We start from the raw sequence: 20,597 nt of genomic DNA, 5'->3' as shown, positions 1-20,597 counted from the left end.
CAGTGTGTGGTAGGGCATTGTTGTTCAGCCTGGGTAGCCCAAAATAATAGATGTGACGATATGGAGCTGTATCTTGGCCGATGTAGCATGAGGTGAGGAGATCAACATTGTAATACCACATTACAATGACACTGTTGTGGGGGTCTACTACAGGCCACCTGACCAGGAGGAAGTCATCGATGAGGCCTTCTACCGACAGCTGGAAGTAGCCTCACGATCACGGGCCCTGGTTCTCATGGGAGACTTCAACAACCCTGACATCTGTTGGGAAGACAGCACAGCTAGGCACAAACAGTCAAAGAGGTTCCTGCAAAGCATTGATGATAATTTCTTGACTCAGGTGGTGGAGACGCCAACGAGGAGAGGTGTGCTGCTAGACCTTGTACTAATGAACAAAGAAGGTCTAGTTGGAGAGGTGAAGGTTGGGGGCCGCCTTGGCTGCAGTGACCATGAGATGGTGGAGTTCAGGATCCTACGAGGAGGGAGCAGGGCAATGAGTAGGATTGCAACCCTGGACTTCAGGAGAGCTAACTTTGGCCTCTTCAGGGACCTACTTAGGGGAATCTCATGGGACAGGGCCCTAGAAGGAAGAGGGGTCCAAGAAAGCTGGTTAATATTCAAGCGTCACTTCCTCCAGGCTCAGGATCAGTGCATCCCTCTGAGGAAGAAGTCCAGCAAAGCGGGCAGGAGACCTGCATGGATGAGCAAGGAACTCCTGGCAAAACTCCAACAGAAGAAGGAAGTACACAGAATGTGGACAAGGGGACAGGCCACTTGGGAGGAATACAGAGACGTTGTCAGAGCATGCAGGGATGCGACAAGGAAGGCTAAGGCCCAGTTGGAATTAAATCTGGCAAGGGATGTGAAGGACAACAAGAAGGCCTTCTTCAAATACATCAATAGCAAAAGGAAGACTAGGGAAAACGTGGGCCCGCTGCTGAATGGGGCGGGTGCCCTGGTGACAAAGGATACAGAGAAGGCAGAGTTATTGAATGCCTTCTTTGCTTCCATCTTCACTGCTAAGGCCAGTCCTCAGGAACGCCAGACCTTGGAGGCAAGAGAGGAAGTCTGGAGAAAGGAAGACTCTCCCTTGGTGGAGGAGTATCAGGTTAGAGATCTTTTGTCCAAACTTGACATCCATAAATCCATGGGCCCTGATGGGGTGCACCCACGAGTGCTGAGGGAGCTGGCGGATGGTATCGCTAAGCCACTCTCCATCACCTTGGAAAGGTCCTGGAGATCAGGAGAGGTGCCTGAGGACTGGAAGAAAGGCAATGTCACGCCAGTCTTCCAAAAGGGCAAGAAGGAGGAGCCAGGAAAGTACAGGGCTGTCAGCCTCCCCTCCACCCCGGGAAAGGTGATGGAACAGCTCATCCTGAAGGTCATCACTAAGCATCTGGAGGACAAGAAGGTGATCCGGAGTAGTCAGCATGGATTCACCAAAGGGAAATCATGCTTGACCCATCTGATAGCCTTCTCTGATGGAATGACTGGCTGGGTCGATGAGGGCAGAGCAGTGGGGATGTTGTCTCCCTGGACTTCAGCAAGGCTTTGGACACTGTCTCCCATCACATCCTCCTAGGCAAGCTCAGGAAGTGTGGGCTGAATGAATGGACAGTGAGGTGGATTGAGAACTGGCTGGAAGGCCGAGCTCAGAGGGTTGTGGTGAATGGCGCAGAGTCAAGTTGGAGGCCTGTCGCTAGCGGTGTCCCCCAGGGGTCAGTCCTGGGTCCAGTCTTGTTCAACGTATTCATCAGTGACCTGGAGGAAGGGACAGAGTGCACCCTCAGCAAGTGTGCTGATGAGACTAAACTGGGGGGAGTGGCTGACACACCAGGGGGCTGTGCTGCCCTTCAGGGGGACGTGGACAGGCTGGAGAGCTGGGTGGAGAGGAACCTCCTGAAGATCAACAAAGGCAAGTGCAGGGTCCTGCCCCTGGGGAGGAAGAACCCCCTGCACCAAGACAGGCTGGGGGTTGACCTGCTGGAAAGCAGCTCTGCCGAGAAGGACCTGGGAGTGCTGGTGGACAAGAAGTTAAGCATGAGGCTGCAGTGTGCCCTTGTGGCCAAGAAGGCCAATGGTATCCTGGGGTGCATGAGGCAGAGTGTTGCCAGCAGGTGGAGGGAGGTGATCCTGCCCCTCTACTCAGCCCTGGGGAGGCCTCACCTGGAGTCCTGTGTCCAGTTCTGGGCTCCCCAGGACAAGAGAGACATGGCACTCCTGGAGAGAGTCCAGCGGAGGGCTACCAAGATGATTAGAGGGCTGGAGCACCTCTCCTATGAAGAAAGACTGCAAGAGCTGGGCCTGTTCAGCCTGGAGAAGAGAAGATGGAGAGGCGATCTCATAAACGTGTATAAGTATCTGAAGGGGGAGTGTCAAGAGGATGAGGCCAGCCTCTTCTCCGTGGTGCCCAGCAACAGGACAAGAGGCAATGGGCAGAAACTGAACCACAGGAAGTTCCACCGAAACCTGAGGCAAAACTTCTTGACTGTGAGGGTGACAGAGCACTGGCACAGGTTGCCCAGAGAGGCAGTGGAGTCTCCTTCGCTGGAGATATTCAAAACCCGTCTGGATGTGATCCTGGGAAATATGCTCCAGAGGTCCCTGCTTGAGCATGGAGGTTGGACTAGATCTCCAGAGGTCCCATCCAACCTAAACGATTCTGTGATTCTGTGATTACCTCCTGAGTAGCGAAGTGATAGCAGATGTTTGAAGAGTGTGAGCAGCAGGTCCAACAACTTTGTCAATAGGTTGTTGCAGGTCTTGACATGAGCCGCTAGTGTCATCAGATGGACAAGGTAAGTTAGTCAGAGATCTATCAAGAGAAACTGTGAGCTAGACGAGATATGAACTGTATTTCATTGAGAAACTGAATTCTTGAACAACAGAAGAAATTATGATGATGGGAAGAGCTCAAAACTGGTTTTGAAGCATTCAGTTGCAAATGCCAATTATGACAATATTACTGGTTATTGAGAGGTTCTCAAGGTCAAAAAAGTCCTAAGACTGAAGCCCAAACAGATGTCATCAAGTTAGATTATTTACAAGCTCGAATTTTAGGCAGATCATTGGCATACATGTTTGAAAGAGCTGGCACTAGTACAGAGCTTAGAGATAGTCTTTTGAGTTAAGATTTTCAGACTACCATTCATGAAGACTGAGCAGTGGTTGAAAAAAATAAGCCCTAAATTTAAGTAAGATAGTTAGGGACTATTTTAGGCAGTTTCACCAGAGAATCAGTGAGCCGTGCCATGTTTGTAGGTGGAAGTCAGAGGAAGGAACACAACGTTGCTTTTTAACTTTTTCGTTAGTTTTCAGTGTGGGCTGTCAGTGGAAGAACTTAATCGTACATACTGCAATGACAGTGAAAATCATCTAGCTCTGCAATTAGAAAGATGCATATTGTTGACAAGATCCATTGAAGAATGAGCTATTCTCATTCTTCTTTGTAGCAAACAATAAGCAGCAATACAGCATGGTAATTACCTGTGTGGCATATATGTTACCTGGTTCTTACAAACTGGTCATCTCGTATTTAGCAGTATGGACAGGAGTGCAAAGACCAATACATTGCAGCAGTTGTCTTGCCTTGCAGAGGTAGCAGCTTTCAAATCCTTGTATACTTTCTCTAATCTACTCATTGAGGTGCATTCTTGAATATTAATGTATGCAATATTAATGGACTAATACCTAGGATCTTGGGCTATGACTTAGAGGAGGCACGATTATTCTCAGCTTTGTCATTGCCATCTTGGTGACCACCCGTTCAAACGGAGGTTATTGCATGCTATAAGGCTTTGTAGAGCAGTTCTGTGCTGGCTACCAGGGACCCACAAGGAGGATCTCAACATGTTAAGTTTTGTTAAAATAAATGTCAGAAATATGGATAGGGAGAGAGCTGAAAATAAACAAGATGCCAGGGACAGTATTCATTTTAAATGTTAACTTTTCTCCATAGGGAGAGAGGTAGTACTTGCCCTTTATTTAAGTCACTTACTGACTGCATAGGTTAACCTTGGCTGTGAATTTCCTTTGGAAACTAGATGCCAAAGTGTTTGAAGTTCCTCTGTTTCAATCTGAGTGGCCTTGTAAAAGGAATGCTTCAAACCCATTTAATGAGATGGTAAGTCCTTTCAGTTTATTCTAATTTATTTTATAAAGAGAATACAGTGCAGACTAGATTGATCTGGGATTGTACCAAGTAAGAGGATATTGTCTGCAGGTAAAGGTATTTTTATCTTCTAAACTTTTGTCTTGAGCGCATGCATGTGTACTATTGAATTCCTTAGGAGTATACTCCCATCAGAGTGGGGTGAAGAGACGTTCCTGACTAGTTGCTTGAAAGAGGTGAATAAAGAGACAAGGGGAAAGATGTGTTTATCCGGGAGTTAGACTTGAGACTATTTCACACACAGAGTCACAGGTGAACACATATATCAGTGATTTTCAGCCCATGATCAGGGTACTTCTGAGGGGTCCAAGAAAGGCAACTGAGAAAAGCAAGGCTATTTTCAGTCAGATAAATCACTCTTTAGGGATCTGTACCTCCACTGGAAAATATGAGTCCACAAACGGAAAAAAGTTGCTGACTACTGATTTATCTAACATTCAGCGAGCTGCTAGTTCAGTCAATCAAACACTTTCTCTGTTTATAGCAAAATGGCTGCATAGGGACCCTAGAATGTGGATGGGATGCCATAATACTAATCAACTGGTTGTTGTCTGAACTTGTTAGAAAATAAATCTAATCTGATTAGCCTGGACAAAGTCACTCGTGACCTCATCAAGCTTCCTACAAAATATAGCCTCAGATAGTTTTATATGAGCATTTATAAGGAAGATGAGTGAATAACCATTGTGGTTCTGCACAGCCTTGTCTGCTTTAAGAAGGACCAATTTTAAAACTTTTCTTCCAGTTGGCAGTAATCTTTCTCTCGATTGTCTAAATAACTGCTTACCAGCTCAAAGCTGAGCATTTTCTTGAAGATTTGGTGTATTTCTCCAGGTTGAGCAACAGAGCTAAGGGCTTCGGCTCTGCTCTTTTCTTTCAAAACCTTGCTTATCTCCTTGGGTTGAGGAGAGACTAGCCACACCTCTAGCTCTGCTGTGGGAGCCTACAGTTGTTACAAAGCCACTCATTTCCCTTGTGCTGGGTGGTGAATCATTTTTGTAACGTGCTAGATAGAATTTCAGAAACTGGTCACTGATCGCTTTTTGATAAGTAATTACTCGCCTTTCTTCTGGTTCAAATGACACTAGTTTCAGATTATTGGGTTCTCACCTTTGCTCCGTATAGAAGAAGTTTATCTTGCTGAAAACCCTACACTTTTTTTTGAGCTTAAAAAAAGGGCAACTTGAGTTTGGACTGAGAAGCCTATTCTTCATGTTAATGTTTGTTTAATTATGTTTTAAAGATTTTACTGGGAGCGTCTGTCTGAGAAGTCTAGTATCAAGCATTTCACTAAATCTGTGACCTGATCCTGCTGGCCCTCTGCCTCCCTACTAAGGACAGAACAATGCCTAATCCTTGTAAACTGTTTTTGCATGTCCCATAAAGTGACATTTGTTTTAAGGAAAATAATCCCAAATTGCCAAAATGCTTTTCTCTCAAAGAGAAAGAGTGCTAGTCTCCATCTTTCTGCGTGCTGAGTTTTTCTGAAAAAGAGAAAATTGCAGTGTCTTTGGTGCACAATCAGAGACTGTAACTGGCTTAATTCCATTATTAGGTATTGAGTCCATTTCATTTTCAGGAGCGATGCAGAGGAAGCTATCTGTGAATAGACAGAAATGAGAGAGGGGAAGAAAAACAGGTGTTTTTAAGAGAGCACTAACAATCTCAGATAAAACATTTAATGGCTTATAAATCATTAGTCTTGAACAAGATTTTAGCATATCAAATCCACTTATGAGAGAGGTGGGTGAACTGAAAGGCTTCTCCATTAGATCAAAACTAGCATTGCATTATTCAGACATAAATTCCCTTATGAGTATTCATTTTACACAAATAGGCTAGATGTTTCCAGATTTACAGTAAAGCCTGATACTATGAAAATAGTTGAGACACAGTGAAGTCACGTGAAAGAGGCTAAAGGAAGGGTTGGAAGTAGTGTGTGCCCAAGTTAAAAATGTCAACTAGAGAATTCATCCACAATTTTCTGCTAAATTTTGCCAGTTCACAGGAGTGAAAATAAGTCAGGACTGGTGGAATAGTCAAGCTCTTAAAGACAGCTCTGCTGCCAGAAACTGTAACTCTGAGAGGAGGAAGGAAGAATTCAAGCAAAGCAAGTACATTGATGTTGTGGATACTCTGACCCACTAACAGCAGCTGCTGAAACCGGTCCTTGTTTTCTCTGTCTGGAGAAAGGGCAAAGATCAAAGTTTAGTCAGAGTCGGTTCCTTCCCCCTACCCATTTGCTCTTCAGCCTGCTCCCTCTGCTGGTAAAATCAAGGAGACGTAAAGAAAGGAAAACAAGAGTTAAAAAGGAAGATAGAATGGTGGGTTTACCCATCACAGTTTAAGAATAAACTGAAAACTGAAATTTAACACAAAAGTCATCCATCTTTTAAAACACTTCATGTCATCTTGTCTTCATTATCTGTCTTCAGTGGGTGGAGGGTCTTCTGTTGTAGTAATATTGGACTTCTTTCAAACTTTCTTTTCATAAAACAAAACATTCTGTTCTTTACAAGCTTAAAAGTCGCAGGAAAGAAAGAGAATAGAATAATTCAATTCCTGACTTCAGTAATGGCTTTTCATGTGTTGAATTTGGTCCTTTTTTCCATCAAGTCCTTAAGCGCATTGGGGAAAATCACCATTTGTCATTTCTATGTCATATTTGAATCTCTCCTTTTTTTGTTTTTTTTTTTAAGAACTAAATTCTTGTACTGTTTTTTAAAATCTTATAACCAAACCCAGTGGTGTGGTGCAAAGGAGGAGTAGCTGTCCTGCAGTATCTAAAGGTGAATTTTCACAGTACGGCTGTCACAAAACAAGTCAGTCCCGCTTGCGCCTTTCCTTCTGACCCACTCTGAGTTGCATGTCCTATTCCTTCCTTTGCGCTGGCTCTGACATTCCTCTATCTGCAGCATGCACCAATTCAACTTCCTAAACCAGCAGAATTTGCATTTTGCTTTTGCTGGTTTCATTTTACCTCGTTTTATTTAGCTCGATCAGCTGATCACAAGACCAGAAGACTGCCAGAGATAGCTCAAGAAATGGGGCAGTGGCATGCAACAAATCATTAGGTGTGCTCAAGCAGGATTGTGCAACTTCCATGCTAAGTTCTGGCTGAAAGAGTCAGTAAACACTACTGGTAGATGCAAATCATTCAAGCCTATCAGTATAAGTAATTGGTCCTTGAATAGGCTTAGGATGAAATCTAACAGTCTTGGATTTTGATTGAAGCTAGTTGCTGGTGGCATTAGTTGATGAGCAGCCTGACTGAAAGAAGAGTAAAGATCTCTTGCCCTCCCTCCCTAGCTCCTTTTACTACTGTCTGTCAGATTATATGTGATGTTAAGGATTCATCATTGTTCTTATTGAATGCTCCCTAATCACCAGCTAACAACACTGTACTCCTTTTTTTGCGTCCACTCTGGAATATCTCAATTCTTAAGTTGTTTCTCCCTGATCGTCCCTCAATCTCTTGTTTTGTGTTAATAGTCCTCTTTCTGGTGCTGTATTTAAGGTCTGTGATGGTGATTTTCACAAGGAGGTTCTATTTTCAGCTTCCGTTGTTCTCGATGACCAACCATGCATGCCCACCTAATGTAACACTTTTTACCTCAGCAACATCCTCAGATATTTCCTCAAAATATTTGTTGTCATGAAGTAACAAGAGAGGGTCAGATGGTCCTTGTTCAGCTGTCTTGATTACAGAGGGACTGAATGACAGCCTCATTTTTTGTGGTGAATGTGGCAAGGAAGAAACTCCCTTAATATTCTTAATACAAAAGGAAAGAGCTGTTGAGAAGTATTTGATGGGTGAAGGATGAAGAATATATGATTCAACTGTTGACGAGTTTGGATTTTAGGGGGCAGAAAAGGGAGCTCTGAAGCTCTGCAATTACCATTCTCTACATAATTCCTAAGCATCATATTAATTGTTCACACACTAACTAGGTGAGCGTGGAGGATACTGGAGCGTTTAACATACAGCATCCAATAGAACATGAGGAGGCTACCTTTAAAATTCACTTTCTGCAGACATTGTATCACCTAAATGTTCTTAGACAGCAAACATAAAAGGACATGAGAACAATCAAAGTTAATTTTCTTCTACATTTGAACAAAATGACTCATGGAAAATATTTTCTATGTGGAGTAGAAAACTGTCTGGAAAAACAATTTTGTGCTGTAAGGAGCCCTGTACAGGATGTGCCTTATTATGGATAAAACTGTCATCCTACATGTTACCACCTGTGTTAGACATATCCGTGATTTAGTGATAATTTACATCAATCATTTTACACATGCCTAGAAATGTACATTTCTTTTCTATCTCTTTTGTTTATAAATAAATGCTACATCCTTAAGTGGAACCAGAACAGCTACTGAATTATGGGGAACAGTAGGGCAAACTGTTACTCCATTGCCTAATTTTGGATATTTTCAACACATTTTTTTAGTTTACCCAATTGGCTGCATATCTTCTTTCATCAGCAACAGCAGCTGATGACTTTTTTGCGTTTCTTTACTCTCAGTCTTCTGCTTCTTATAGTATGTATGTAACCTCTGTGCTCATGAGCTGAATAAAGGTGGGGTTTTTTTTAATTACCCCACCTTCTGTATGTTTATCCTTTCCAGCTTCTTGTCGATTCAGCCAAGTTATTTACTGTATACAATGTACAGCAACTCCTAATTAGCATATCATATGTTTTCTAATGCTGAATTCATGGTGATCGTGAAGATAAAAGGATGAACCTAACAAAATTATGACCATCTGAGCAGTGATTAAACAGGAAACTCCCCTGCACTGTGATTGAAAGGAAATGAGTGGGTGTCAGCCTCGTGACTTGTTCCATATGAATCAAGCTATAATGGGTCTGTTTTTCATGTATCTTAAAGGAGGGCTCACATTCATCCCTTAAATCTCTTGCCTGATGGCAATTTAGAACAGAGTAAGCTCACATCCCTGCACTCCCAGCCACCAAGTAAAAGTAGACATAAATATGGAGCAAATGAGTGAAAAAAGAGCAGAAAAATTTTTATGGTCTTTAGTTCTTCTGCTGAGCAATTAGAGTCTCAGCTTATCAACTGCCCTTTCCTTCCTCTGACTGTCTGATGTAACAGCCTCTTGTCCTAAATTTCTTTTGTATTCATCAGTTTCAAACCAACAGTCTATAGCTGACCTATTTCTCCTTTTTAATCTCAGGTAGAGAATATTTTCCTTCAGTAAATTATTTCTTTTTCTATTTGTTCCTAAATAATATAGCCAAGTTTTCCTACAGTCTGAGCTGTAACCTTTTAGTAAATTGTTCCATCTTATAATACAACATCAGATTGGTTAATTCAATTGCTTTTGTGAATTACCTTAACATTCAGTATTTAGGAATTCCCATGACAAACTGTCTCCATCGTTTAAAACACAATGTCCCTTTCTAAAGATCATAGCAATCTAAAGAAGTCCCTTGAGGATATTTGCCTAGGGTAGATTCACTCCTCTGGAAACGTTTACTCTTTCAAATTGAAAAGATTCTTGAAGGATTGTCACCACTGTGGATGAAAACAATATGTAAACATAAAAATATATGCGTGAGGAGAGAATCCATGAACAATCAGAAGACTGCTTGAGAATGAATACATTATTAATGAGTTGTTAGCTGTCCAGGTCAGTCTGTCCTGGCCTATGTATCACATATAATGACTTACTGACTCTTCCCTTCTCTTCCTTTTATACTTGGCCAATGGACTCAATCTTAATGCTCCATTTTTTCACCTTTCCACAACCTTTTTTAAAAATAGGACCTGTCATTATGAATTACACATAGGAAAGACAGTAATCACAATGTAACAGAAATAAAATTGTGCTGTGACTGCAATGTTATCAATATCAGCCTGATCTGTAAATGCAGATTTGCAGAAAGAAAAGATCTGTCAGTAAAACTCAAAATGCAAAGCTGGACACAATTTTTCCTATTTTCTTGATCAACAATGAATACAGGAGCCTAACTGTGGTTTGTGTAGTCCAGTCAAACAAGAAAAACACATAGTTGGATTTATTCAGCATTCCACATGCTTAAATGCTACAGATTTAATATGAAGTACTGCTTGCTATTGTTTCCAAGCATCATTTGACTAGATTTGATTTTTTAAAAAGAACATTTTTTCTATTGTCTATAAAAAGCATACACATTGTGAAATCACTCTCCTGAAGGACAGATGGAGAGAACCTAAATAATGGGATAAATGCCAGAGGTTCCAGCATCTGCAGTTAGCGGAGGGCCTGGAGTAAGCAGTGCATTTACAGTAGATTTTAAATGGGATTGTGACTGGGGTGAGGTATATGTTGGCAGGAGCTGATTCCCTGGAAAAAAGAATCCTACGTTTTTTGGGGAAAGAAATTGCCATGGCTCTCTTTGGTTTCACACTTGGAGAAATATCCAAAACATGCCAGTCAAATTCTGTTGTCATATGGCAGGGAAATGTGTGCTCTTACGAAAATGGCTTACATCCAGGTAGGCCCCAGTAGACAGTGATTTATAGTCTGAATTTTACCTGAATTTGAGCTGGATATTCTAGTAAAAGCAATCGAGTCATGTCTTTGAAGGCAAGATTTCCCAGGCTGTACAGAGCAGAACCGGTTCTGCTGGTTCCTGGGGCTGGTGCTCTCAGCTCCTATGCCTCCACCGCACCCATTCCAGGCTCAGTGCACCTCTGAAACACAAACACAGTAGGTGAGATTTTATCTGCTGACACATTTTCAAAAACACGGAGTTTTGGTCTTTCAATTCATTGGTCTCTATTATTGGGAGAATCAGTATTATTTAGGTAACTACTGTGTCTGCAAAAATGTTCACGTTCTGAAAATGGCCTCAACTTTTTAAATGTAGTGATTATTTCTCTGAAAATGCAGATACGTTTTAAAAGTATAGTGTTCATTCTCTAATTTAAAAACTCAGTCTTGACTCAAACACAGAAGCAGTGCACTGCTGAAGGATTTGGTCACAGCCTGCCAAATTTTGTTACATGAAATACAAGTTCACTCAAAACACATTTTCATACAGGCTGCTCTCCTGATCAGTCTTGTTGATTCATTGCATGGACTGTCAAGGCTTATCATCAACTGCAAAAGTATCCCAAGTCAAATTCAACAGGATAGGTCACAAACTGATTTAAAAATATTTACTGTAAAAGGCAAATCATCATCAAGCAGTTACTGATAAAATCTGCAGGTTTCACAAATCGTGGGGGAGTGCTGAATTGTAATGAAGAAGACAGAACATCAAGACAGTGACATGAATTATTTGGCAAGCCAGCTGCAAACAAACAAAATATAATTCAGCACAGACATCTTGAAGAATGTAAGTCATACTTACAGAAGGTGAGACAATAGTGTGAAAGTAATGACTCTGAAAGAATTAAGTGTTATGAGGAATAATCAACTCAACAAATCTCCACAGCATGATGTAGTGGTTAACGTGATTCTTGAGGAATAGCAAGTGAGATAGGAGGTTATGTTACCACTGAAGTTAGCAGTGATGTAACCATTGGTATGCTGTTGTCTACCAAAATGCTATCTGTCCAAAATAGTCCCTTAAGAAAGATGTTAAATTGTTGCTCTGAGAGAGAAGCAGAATGATTAAAGACAGAGAAGTCTGATTTATAGTCAGACATTCAGAGCTCCCTGATGCAGAGGTAGAGGGGTGATTTGATTGCTTTGAATATTGTCAACATACACTAGAAGAAGGCTTTTACACCTAGTAAGCAAAATATAAGAAGATCTAATGCTGAAAGTCACAGCTAGAAATAAAATTAAAATATCTTGAGATAAGAAAAATCTCCACTGGAACATCTAAGCAGCAATTGTAAGAGATGTACTGCTGGAAATTTTTAAAGCAAGATTGCTCTCGAATTTGAAGTAGGAATTATAAATTATAAGGTGTATGGTCTTATGTGGTCCGGGGAGCCGTTAGTACAATATTGTGCAGTACAGTATTCCCTTCTGGGCTTAAAATCCGTGAAGCTATGTTGTTTGTAGATAGATCTACTCACAATGTCGTAAACATTTTGAGTTTCCTGATAAAACACATCACCACTACTCTTTGAAATTAAAAAAGTAAAAGGTCTGTAACTGTTTTTTCAGTATTTATCATTAATTCTCTGTGAGCTTAAGTATTTTGAAAAGTGCTTTGAAAACAAGTTTAAAAATTACGGCAATATAACAGTTCCTCAATCATTGTGAATATTATTGAAATGAAGATAATTTATCCAATAAAAGACTCCTAAATATATGTCTTCTAGTGAAATACTACCTCATAAATGTACTTATATAATGCACCAGTGACATTAACCAATGTTCACCCAAAACTTAAATGGTTAAGCAATAGCTCCAGCAGCAAGGTTGTAGTCACAGCGTAAGAACCCAAACAGAACATAAATTCAACCAGTTAAGCTTGTCATAAAGACCACAGAGATGACGGAAAAGACTATACAGTAAAAGAAATCTATGGATAGAGCTGATTCATATTTTTCACATAGTGTTTTGCTGAAAAATGCGGCTTTGTTGAAATGAGCTTTTTTTGAAATCTTTTATATTTGTTACGAACTGGCATGTAGGCAGACAGCTCTTGCAAAGCTGAAGATTTGGCAGCCTTGGAAACCTTGATCACAGCGTATTATACCTATGAAAGAAGCCAAAAATTTGATAAAAGATGGCTCTCTTCAACTGAATACAAATTCAGACCCTATCTACAGAATAAATGTCCTCATGTCAGTAAACTCTCTATCTCCTTTCACTTTTATGTTCTAGAAAAGGGGAACAGAGAAATAACCCAGATAACTCTGAGTCTTTTAGTTTGAATGCAACACTTTATAAAGTCTTGGAAAATATTTGAAAAAAAGAATAATTAAAGCCTTGAAGGCATAAGCAAAATGGGATAATCCCAATTTTATCAAAAGTAGATAGCGTCAGACTAAAATCTTTTTGGATAAGATAATTCATCTTTTAGACAGGGACAATGCAGTAGACTATTTTCAGACATGTGAGAACAGCACTTGTTTTAGCGTGATGGCAAATCATTAGTGAAGTGGAAGTGATGAGGATTACCACAAGAACTGATTAGGTTGATAAGGTGCTGACTAGTGTGTGACTGCAATGTATTAAAAGAGAAGTTCTCAGGATGAAGAAGGGGTTTCATTGGCACTTCCTCACTGAATGGTCTTGAGACTGACACTACTCAGTTTAATTATTTTCAGCTTAAGGACAAGTGAAAGAAATGATACCAAGTTCAGTAGCACAAAGTCATGCACTCATGCAATATTAACTCAGCCAGAACTTTGCAGTGGATCCACCTAGACATTTTCCTTACTGTGAGCTCCCCAAAGGAGATAAAAAAGGCTTTGAAACTCAAAAAGCCGGGTCTTACTATCATGTAAATTAGAATGGTTCATATGTTTTAAACAAAGACAACTCAAAAGTGTCTAGGTGAAATGGAACAGAAATAAAAATGAATTTATAACAACTCTCCTCCAGCCTACAGTATCTTTTCTGTCTGGATCCTTGCATGCAGTGGTGATTTCAATCCACTAAATGGCTTTCCGGGTTGCAGAATAGTCTGAGTTGTCCTCTTTTGGACCATAAGAGGCTTATTTTTCTCTCACTGTAGAGCTCTAGCCTTGGCTCTGCTCCCTGCTCCTCTTAGACCAGTCTCTCAGTCCCTCAGCTGCCCTGAGGGATTTTTGCTGCTTCCTCTGCCTGCACCACCCTGCTGTCCCAAATTTTCTCTCCTCCAGGCAGACAAAGTTGCTCTAGGGCAGGAGCAGCCTTCTCCAAAAGGACTCAGACTCAGTCCTTTCTTTCTTAAAGGAATATAACATACGAGCACAAACACAGATAAAAGGTACTGTCTGTCACAGGGGACCAAGAGGAAGAAAAAGATCTCAGTGTTTTGGTTATTGGAGGATGGTCGTGAACTACCATTATGAAGCAGATGTGAAATGCAATTTTGGGATGCATTAGCTGAGGTGTTTTTAGTAGGGATGAGGATGCAGGAGTAGCGTTCAGCAGAGCACTGGTAAGACCTTATTTGAAATATTGCATGCAGGTCTGTTCAGTCGTGTTCAAGAAGAGAAGTTTAAAGTGGAATCGCTGCAGAGGAAGGATGGCCAAAAGATAATTAAAAGAGATTGAAGTAGGTACCAAGAATGGAGAAAAACTGAGGAATAACATCATCCCAAAAATCAAAGGGTTATAAGATGACTGTGCAGAACTTTGTATCAGAAATGAGAAATAAAGTCCTAGCTGATTTCTAGGATGAGAGTTGGAATGATCTTCCAAAGAGTAATAGTGAAGGCAAGAAGCTAATGCTATTTTTAAAATGAAACTTTAAATATTTAAGTGCAGGACTGAATGACAGAATAAGAGAATTTCTGGGGAGGGGAAATTAAGACCCACTGGGTATCCAAAGTATTGGTATCTTCAGAAGGATTTGAAAGAGGCTGAATCACAATTTGTTTACACTATACTGGCTCAATAAAAATTCCACATCTTGTGGCTTTCTCAGTTGCCTGTAGAGGTCAGAAAGTTGGTGTGTTCTACTCAGTTGCTCAGAGAGAAACCAGTAGTCTGATTTATGGTGAAAGCAAAACATTTGACTTAGGTCAGGTAGGCAGGGACCATTAGCTTTGGGTTTCTCTCCATTCTCCATTGTGAGGGCCCTGGTCTGCCTTCTAAGATAATCTAGGAGTTTTGTTTAAGAACTACTCTGTTATTGCAGGGTCATAGCACAGTGTTGATCAGCATAGTGCAGAACAGCATAGCATAGTGCTGATTTTTTCCTGCACTACATTGTAGCAGTGGATTACTCTAAATCTTACATTCTGTTACAGGATGTGGGAAAGTGTTCCTGATGTATTGTAGTTAAGAGCTCTGCTACTGAGGAACTTCATAAAATAGACGTATACTGTACAGTTACCTGCAGTTATAGCTAACTGTAACTGATGACCCTTAAATTCTTGTCCCTGAGAGATACTCTGATTTGGGAACAAGAATGTTTAAACGGACAGTCAAACTAGAGGAACAGATACGCAGGAAATAAGTGATAGATTGGCAAGTCTTCCTGGGTAGGCAAGATCTCAGTGGAGTTTGAAAGAGTGTGATTTCCAAACCTTGGATTATATATGGATCCAAAATGAAGTCCTTCTCCTAGATGTTTCAGATGAAAACAGAAATTGCATGTCTGTGTTTCTGTCTAGAGTGACAATTACTTTCAGGCCGTCTCTCAGTTGAAGCAAAGGAGTGGAAATAAATCAGACAGGGTAAGTCAGAAAGAAGGAAGCACTGGAGCCAGAAGCAGTAACATTTGGTGCCATATTGGAAGACTAAAAAAATACATATTTTTAACTGCAGTAATTTAAAAAGAATTGGGGCCATCTGCTATTCGCAGGACATTAATTATTAAAACTTACAAGAAACTGAAAGCATAATGGCTGATACATTCTAAATTGTTATAAATCTTATTCGTGCTCCTTCCTCTACTGTGTCTGATACAACAGCTGATCAGCATGCAACAAAAAGGATTTCATTTGAATTACACTGAGTTTAAGGATAAAACTGCAGTTCTTGAAAATAAGTTGAAAGACTTTAAGAATGACTTCAGTGTGATTTCTTCGTATTAGGCCCACTGATGCACAAAGTCGCATCTGTTTATCCAAATATATAAAATTTAGTTAAATTCTTACAAAATCTCATGCGGACATTCTTGATTAGATTTTAATCTGGCTTAAATTCATTAATATTAAGTCAGTTCCTTGCAGCCTTTTAGGTCTTAAGAAATGTGCCCAAAGCATTTTGAACCACTGGCACTAAATTAAAACATTGATTGCAGTTTGGTTAGTGCAACATTTATGTATGGAAAAGCTCTCATTTATTGATCAGCCTGAGCTGCCAAATGTAGATCTAGGTCCAAGCCTCAGTAAAATACTGAAATACTGGTCCAGGCCTATATGTTTCTGTAGAACAGCATGAAGTAATTCACTCTGCTAAACACTTTTGCAAACTCCTCTAGTGAAAAATGTGATTCAACTGAGATCCAATCTATGGGCAACAGCAGTTATAAACAAATGTTGTAAAATTGTGCAGGGAGTACACATGTGAAATGCATACGTAGCCATGCCTCTGAACTTAATGGGATGCTATATGTTGCAGGGAGACCAGGCTAACAAATCTGACTCTAGAATTTTCACAAATTACAGCTCTAAGAAGTTTGCACTAACTGGGGTTCATCTAGACAGAAAACAATATGCAGTTAAAACCATGTAGTTTTCATAAAATTATTATATTTGTATTACACTACACATTTGCTTCTGCAAGGAGAAAGGACTACACAGGATTTATGAAGTACTGATGTTCATCCATGGGTAATACTAGAAAAAGACTGTTGGCATATTAAGGGGATTTATGTATACTATTACTCAGTATATATTGAGATTGTACCACCCATGTGATCCAAAATTCATAATATAGTCAGTCACATAAAATGACTGACTATAAATAATGCTGATAAAATAGCATTATTGTTTGTAGCAGCTGAAGAGATAAAAATGGGCAAAAAGACATGATTTAAAGGTAAAGAATTACAATCTTAGTTTTAAATCAAAAGTTTGCCAAAATGACGGTTAACTACCAAAGAGAGAAAACTGGAAGAGATTATCAGATATTACAATATTATGAAGCATGAGCTTAGAAACTAGGTGGAATAGAATATTCTGCTGTTCTAGGACATATTCTCACAACTGCATATGACTGTGCAGTAACTGGTGACAGACAGATGGTACCATCCAGAAAGCCCTACTCAAAACAACAGCCAAGGTTAAAAATGGGACTGCACTAGAAGCCAAAGGTAAAATAAAAGCTGCTTGTGAAGAGTCATGATTTCAAAGTTAGACATTCAGAATATACTGCAGTTGCAAGGACACATTCAGGAGCAAGACCTCTTTGTTACCTGTGGTCACCTAAAGTTTTGCTTCCTCTTTGTACATTTAGTGCAAATACATTTTACATACTTACTAAATACATTTAGTATTGTGGCCAGATACTTACCGTGCCTGAGCAGCTAACTTACTGATATTTGCTGTAGAGGCTTCCTGTTTGCCCTCTGAGCGATGTGAACAATTTTTTTGGCCCAGACTTACAAAGGCATTTATCCTCCCCAAAATGCTTAAAGCCAATGGGCTTTAGGTAGTTAAGCTCCTCTACAGAGTACTCTAGATGTCTGTTTGCACTATTAAACAACTAAATACCCTTGTAAATCTGTCCTTAAGAGTTGTCCAGTCTGCACTGGATGTACTCCCTTAACTATCCAAGATGAATGCTTGGTTTCCTTTAAATAAAATCACAACTTGCAAATACATTGCACCACACACTGTTAGTGCAAGGCAGCCTCCTCCGTCAGTGTTCCTTGCTAAAGATTATGAAGTGTTTTTCTGCCTTATGACATCCCATCTTTGTCAGTACTTCACTGAATTGGCTGGAGCTTTGCAGTACAAATCCAAAGATACTGTGATACACTGGAGGAATCTACCATTGATTATGCACAACTGTCATTATCATAATCTGAAAAGTATGCCCTACACAAATAATCTGACACACACAATGATTTTTCCTAGATATGACTTTATCTTCATCTGTTGTCACGTCCGGGAAAAAAAGACTTCGTGACAAAAACTGAACTCCAGTTTTGATTATGAGTTCTCATGTGACTCTACTGTGAAGAGTAAATTGCTGGCTGTAACCATCACCATCAGTAGACAAGTGCTACCTTAGCCTCACATCAGCATCCTGTACTTTAAGTATCTTGAGCTATATAGCTGCATTCAGCAATGGATTCCTCCTGATACTTTCTAATCGCTTAAGATTGCATTGCACATCAGCTTCACACACAAAGGTAAACTGATGAAACTGTCTTATTCCAAAGAGCACATGGGATCTGGATTCAGAAAGGATCAGATAAAATCATGGGGCAGGGAACACGCTCAGCACTGTGGTCTGAATGCAGCCTGTGGCTCAGAAAGCTCCTAAATGGCTGACAGTCCGAAGTAGGGGGAATGTCATAGGGGAAAGATCACTCTGTACAAGCTCATCCTCTTGTAGAGTCTTCCCCAAGTAGCTAATACTGGCTGCCAGGCCCTGGTCTCCTTTCCGTGCAGACCTCTGTTAAACTAGCAAGGGATTTGGGCATTGTCTTTGCATAATGTGATGATAGATCTCCTTGGAGACCTAGGAGCTTTGCAGGGTTGTTAGTCTTCAGAAGCAGTGAGTCTCTTGGTATTTGCTTTATACTTTCAACAGTTCTTTTTTTTTTTTTTTGCTATGTTTTACTGCACTTTCACATTCCTCAGCATCGCTTGATAAATGGCATGAAGCTTCTTTGCCTTCTGGTAGGTTATTGTTTCCTTTTGGAAACACCACTCATCATCTGGGTTGGTCGCTTTACATCCTTTGTTTTGAGTATTTCTGCAAAGTCTCTCCTTTCGTTGTGTCAGCTCACCTCACCTACAACTAGTCACATTCTTACATGTTGAGGACACAGCTTATCAATGCTGCTAGAGCCACTTTAAAGTTGTTTCTGCCACAGTCAAACAGGTCACTGATCTCACCACATACTTGCAAACCAAGCAGCTGAATGCCCAGAGTTTGCAGTAAAGAAATATTGGTGCCTTAAGCCTGTGCTACAGATATTCTCTTTTTTATAGAAAGTCTATACAGTCTTACTTGGTGTGTGAGCTGCTTCTTGTATTCTTTTTTTTGTCAGCTGCAGCACTGGGATGAGAAATTTATCCTGCTTTCAACATCCATGGCATCCTTGCCCCTGGGCATCTTTCTGTCTTCTTTCTGTGTTGCTTTCCATAATGGGTCTATTGCATTATTGTCTCCCGTCCTAGCCATTTTCTTTCTGCTACCTGGGTTCTTTTGGCTGGAGTATTTGTTCTGAGCTGGTGGCTGTTGTTGATTTGTTTCTTGCAGCAGTTTCCTCAAATGAATTGTACCTGTATCCCATATATTTTTCTCCTTTAATAATGAAATCTTTTAAAACTTTAGAAGTAAAATGTGAGTAAGGCCTCTTAACCCCGAAATTGAATGATTTGGGGGTAAGAAGTACGTATCCTTCTACAACACTCAGCAAACATGTTTTCCAGCATCTCCATCGTGCTGGGAAGCTGTCCAACCAGGCTTCATACTCTTCGCATTCGTTTTCCCCAGGGAGACAGAAGAAACACATTGTTTTTCCCTGCTGTTAGCAATATCTACAGACTCAGTTTTTGCTTCTACTGATGTCTGAAATTCCACCATTTCCAAAGCATACATTAGGTTAAACGGGATAGTTTGTCTCTTTGGACGTAGTTTCTTTCATGTGATTCATCCTAGAGTGACTGTTGCCAGCTTCTCTCAGGCATCGTGTACGGAGCAGTAAGATGAAATTGCTTTCTGATTATAAAGCTATTTTACAAAAAGGTCTCACCTGCAGCTGCCCCTACTGCTTTAACAGCTATTTTAGCAAACTTAAATAATATGAGGTCTTGTACCTACTGCAGACTCTTCCCTCCTGCAAGCTGAGCGTTTGTCTCCAAGCTGCAGGCAAGCAGCTACCTGGCGAAGGCGGGAGAGAGCGGCGAGCAAGGCGGTGATCACCTGCTCCCACGCGGCAGTGACCTCAGCTAACAGAACTGCGCAGGGGACAGCATGCACTGCAAACGTCAGCGATCAGGAGGGTGGCGAAGCGAGGAAACAGAGCATTCCCTGTGCCTTGGAGAAGAGGCGGGGGGAGAAAAAAAAAGGGGGGGACCCGAAACCCCGGCATGAAAAGGTGCGGTCCCCCCGGGGCGGGCGAGCCGCCCAGCCCCGGCCTCTGCCAGGCGACTGATGACCCGCTCCCCCCATTCCCCGCCAACCAATAGCAGCCTGCCCTGGGGGGGGAGGGGTGGGGCCCCCGCCCTTGCTTTGCCTCCTATTGGCTGGCTCAGTGCCCTCAGGGGGAGGAGCTTGGGGGCGACCTGCGGGCCGGCGGGGCGGGTGCCCCCCCGCAGCCCCAGCCGCCCTCCGCCGGCTGCCGGCTGGCTGGGATCCGTCCTCCTCCCGGGTTCACTACGCGTTTCTTTCTGATTTGCAGGCCTGTCGCTGTGATGGACGAGTTGCAGATATGACGAGGAAATAATTCAGTCCAAGAAAACCGGTTTTCTCACCGGAATTTTTAAGAAGTACTGCACAGAATTAAAACGTATTATAACTGGCATTAAAAGGAATGGACAGTGTAAAAACTTGAACTGTGACTGGGCCTTAAGCCACATAGGGAGCCCTCTAAAATCTCGGTTAACGCCTTAGCAATTCATTTCTAGTGTCTTTTAAATATTGTTCTAAACACTGCAGGTTAAGGATAAC

General features: G+C 41.2%; 2 long non-coding RNA genes across 4 annotated transcripts in view; one reads left to right on the top strand and one right to left on the bottom strand.

The window, feature by feature from the left end:
* Positions 1–20,597, top strand: part of LOC104146108 (uncharacterized) — a 192,230-nt gene that overhangs the window by 70,202 nt on the left and 101,431 nt on the right. The window contains exon 3 of one of the 3 annotated variants that reach the window (XR_011139090.1): positions 19,754–20,025. The exons of the other annotated variants lie outside the window; for them this stretch is intronic. This is a non-coding gene — a long non-coding RNA (uncharacterized lncRNA). The remainder of the gene's footprint in view (positions 1–19,753; positions 20,026–20,597) is intronic. 3 annotated transcript variants of the gene reach the window in all.
* LOC138065990 (uncharacterized) lies at positions 2,589–19,869 on the bottom strand. Its single transcript, XR_011139093.1, has 3 exons — positions 19,745–19,869; positions 10,718–10,876; positions 2,589–5,771 (listed from the first exon to the last, which is right to left on the bottom strand). It is a non-coding gene; the product is annotated as an uncharacterized lncRNA (long non-coding RNA).

Source organism: Struthio camelus, chromosome 2 (genome assembly GCF_040807025.1).
Source record: "Struthio camelus isolate bStrCam1 chromosome 2, bStrCam1.hap1, whole genome shotgun sequence".
Classification (NCBI taxonomy): Eukaryota; Metazoa; Chordata; class Aves; order Struthioniformes; family Struthionidae; genus Struthio; species Struthio camelus.
This window is presented reverse-complemented; position numbering and strand designations above follow the sequence as displayed.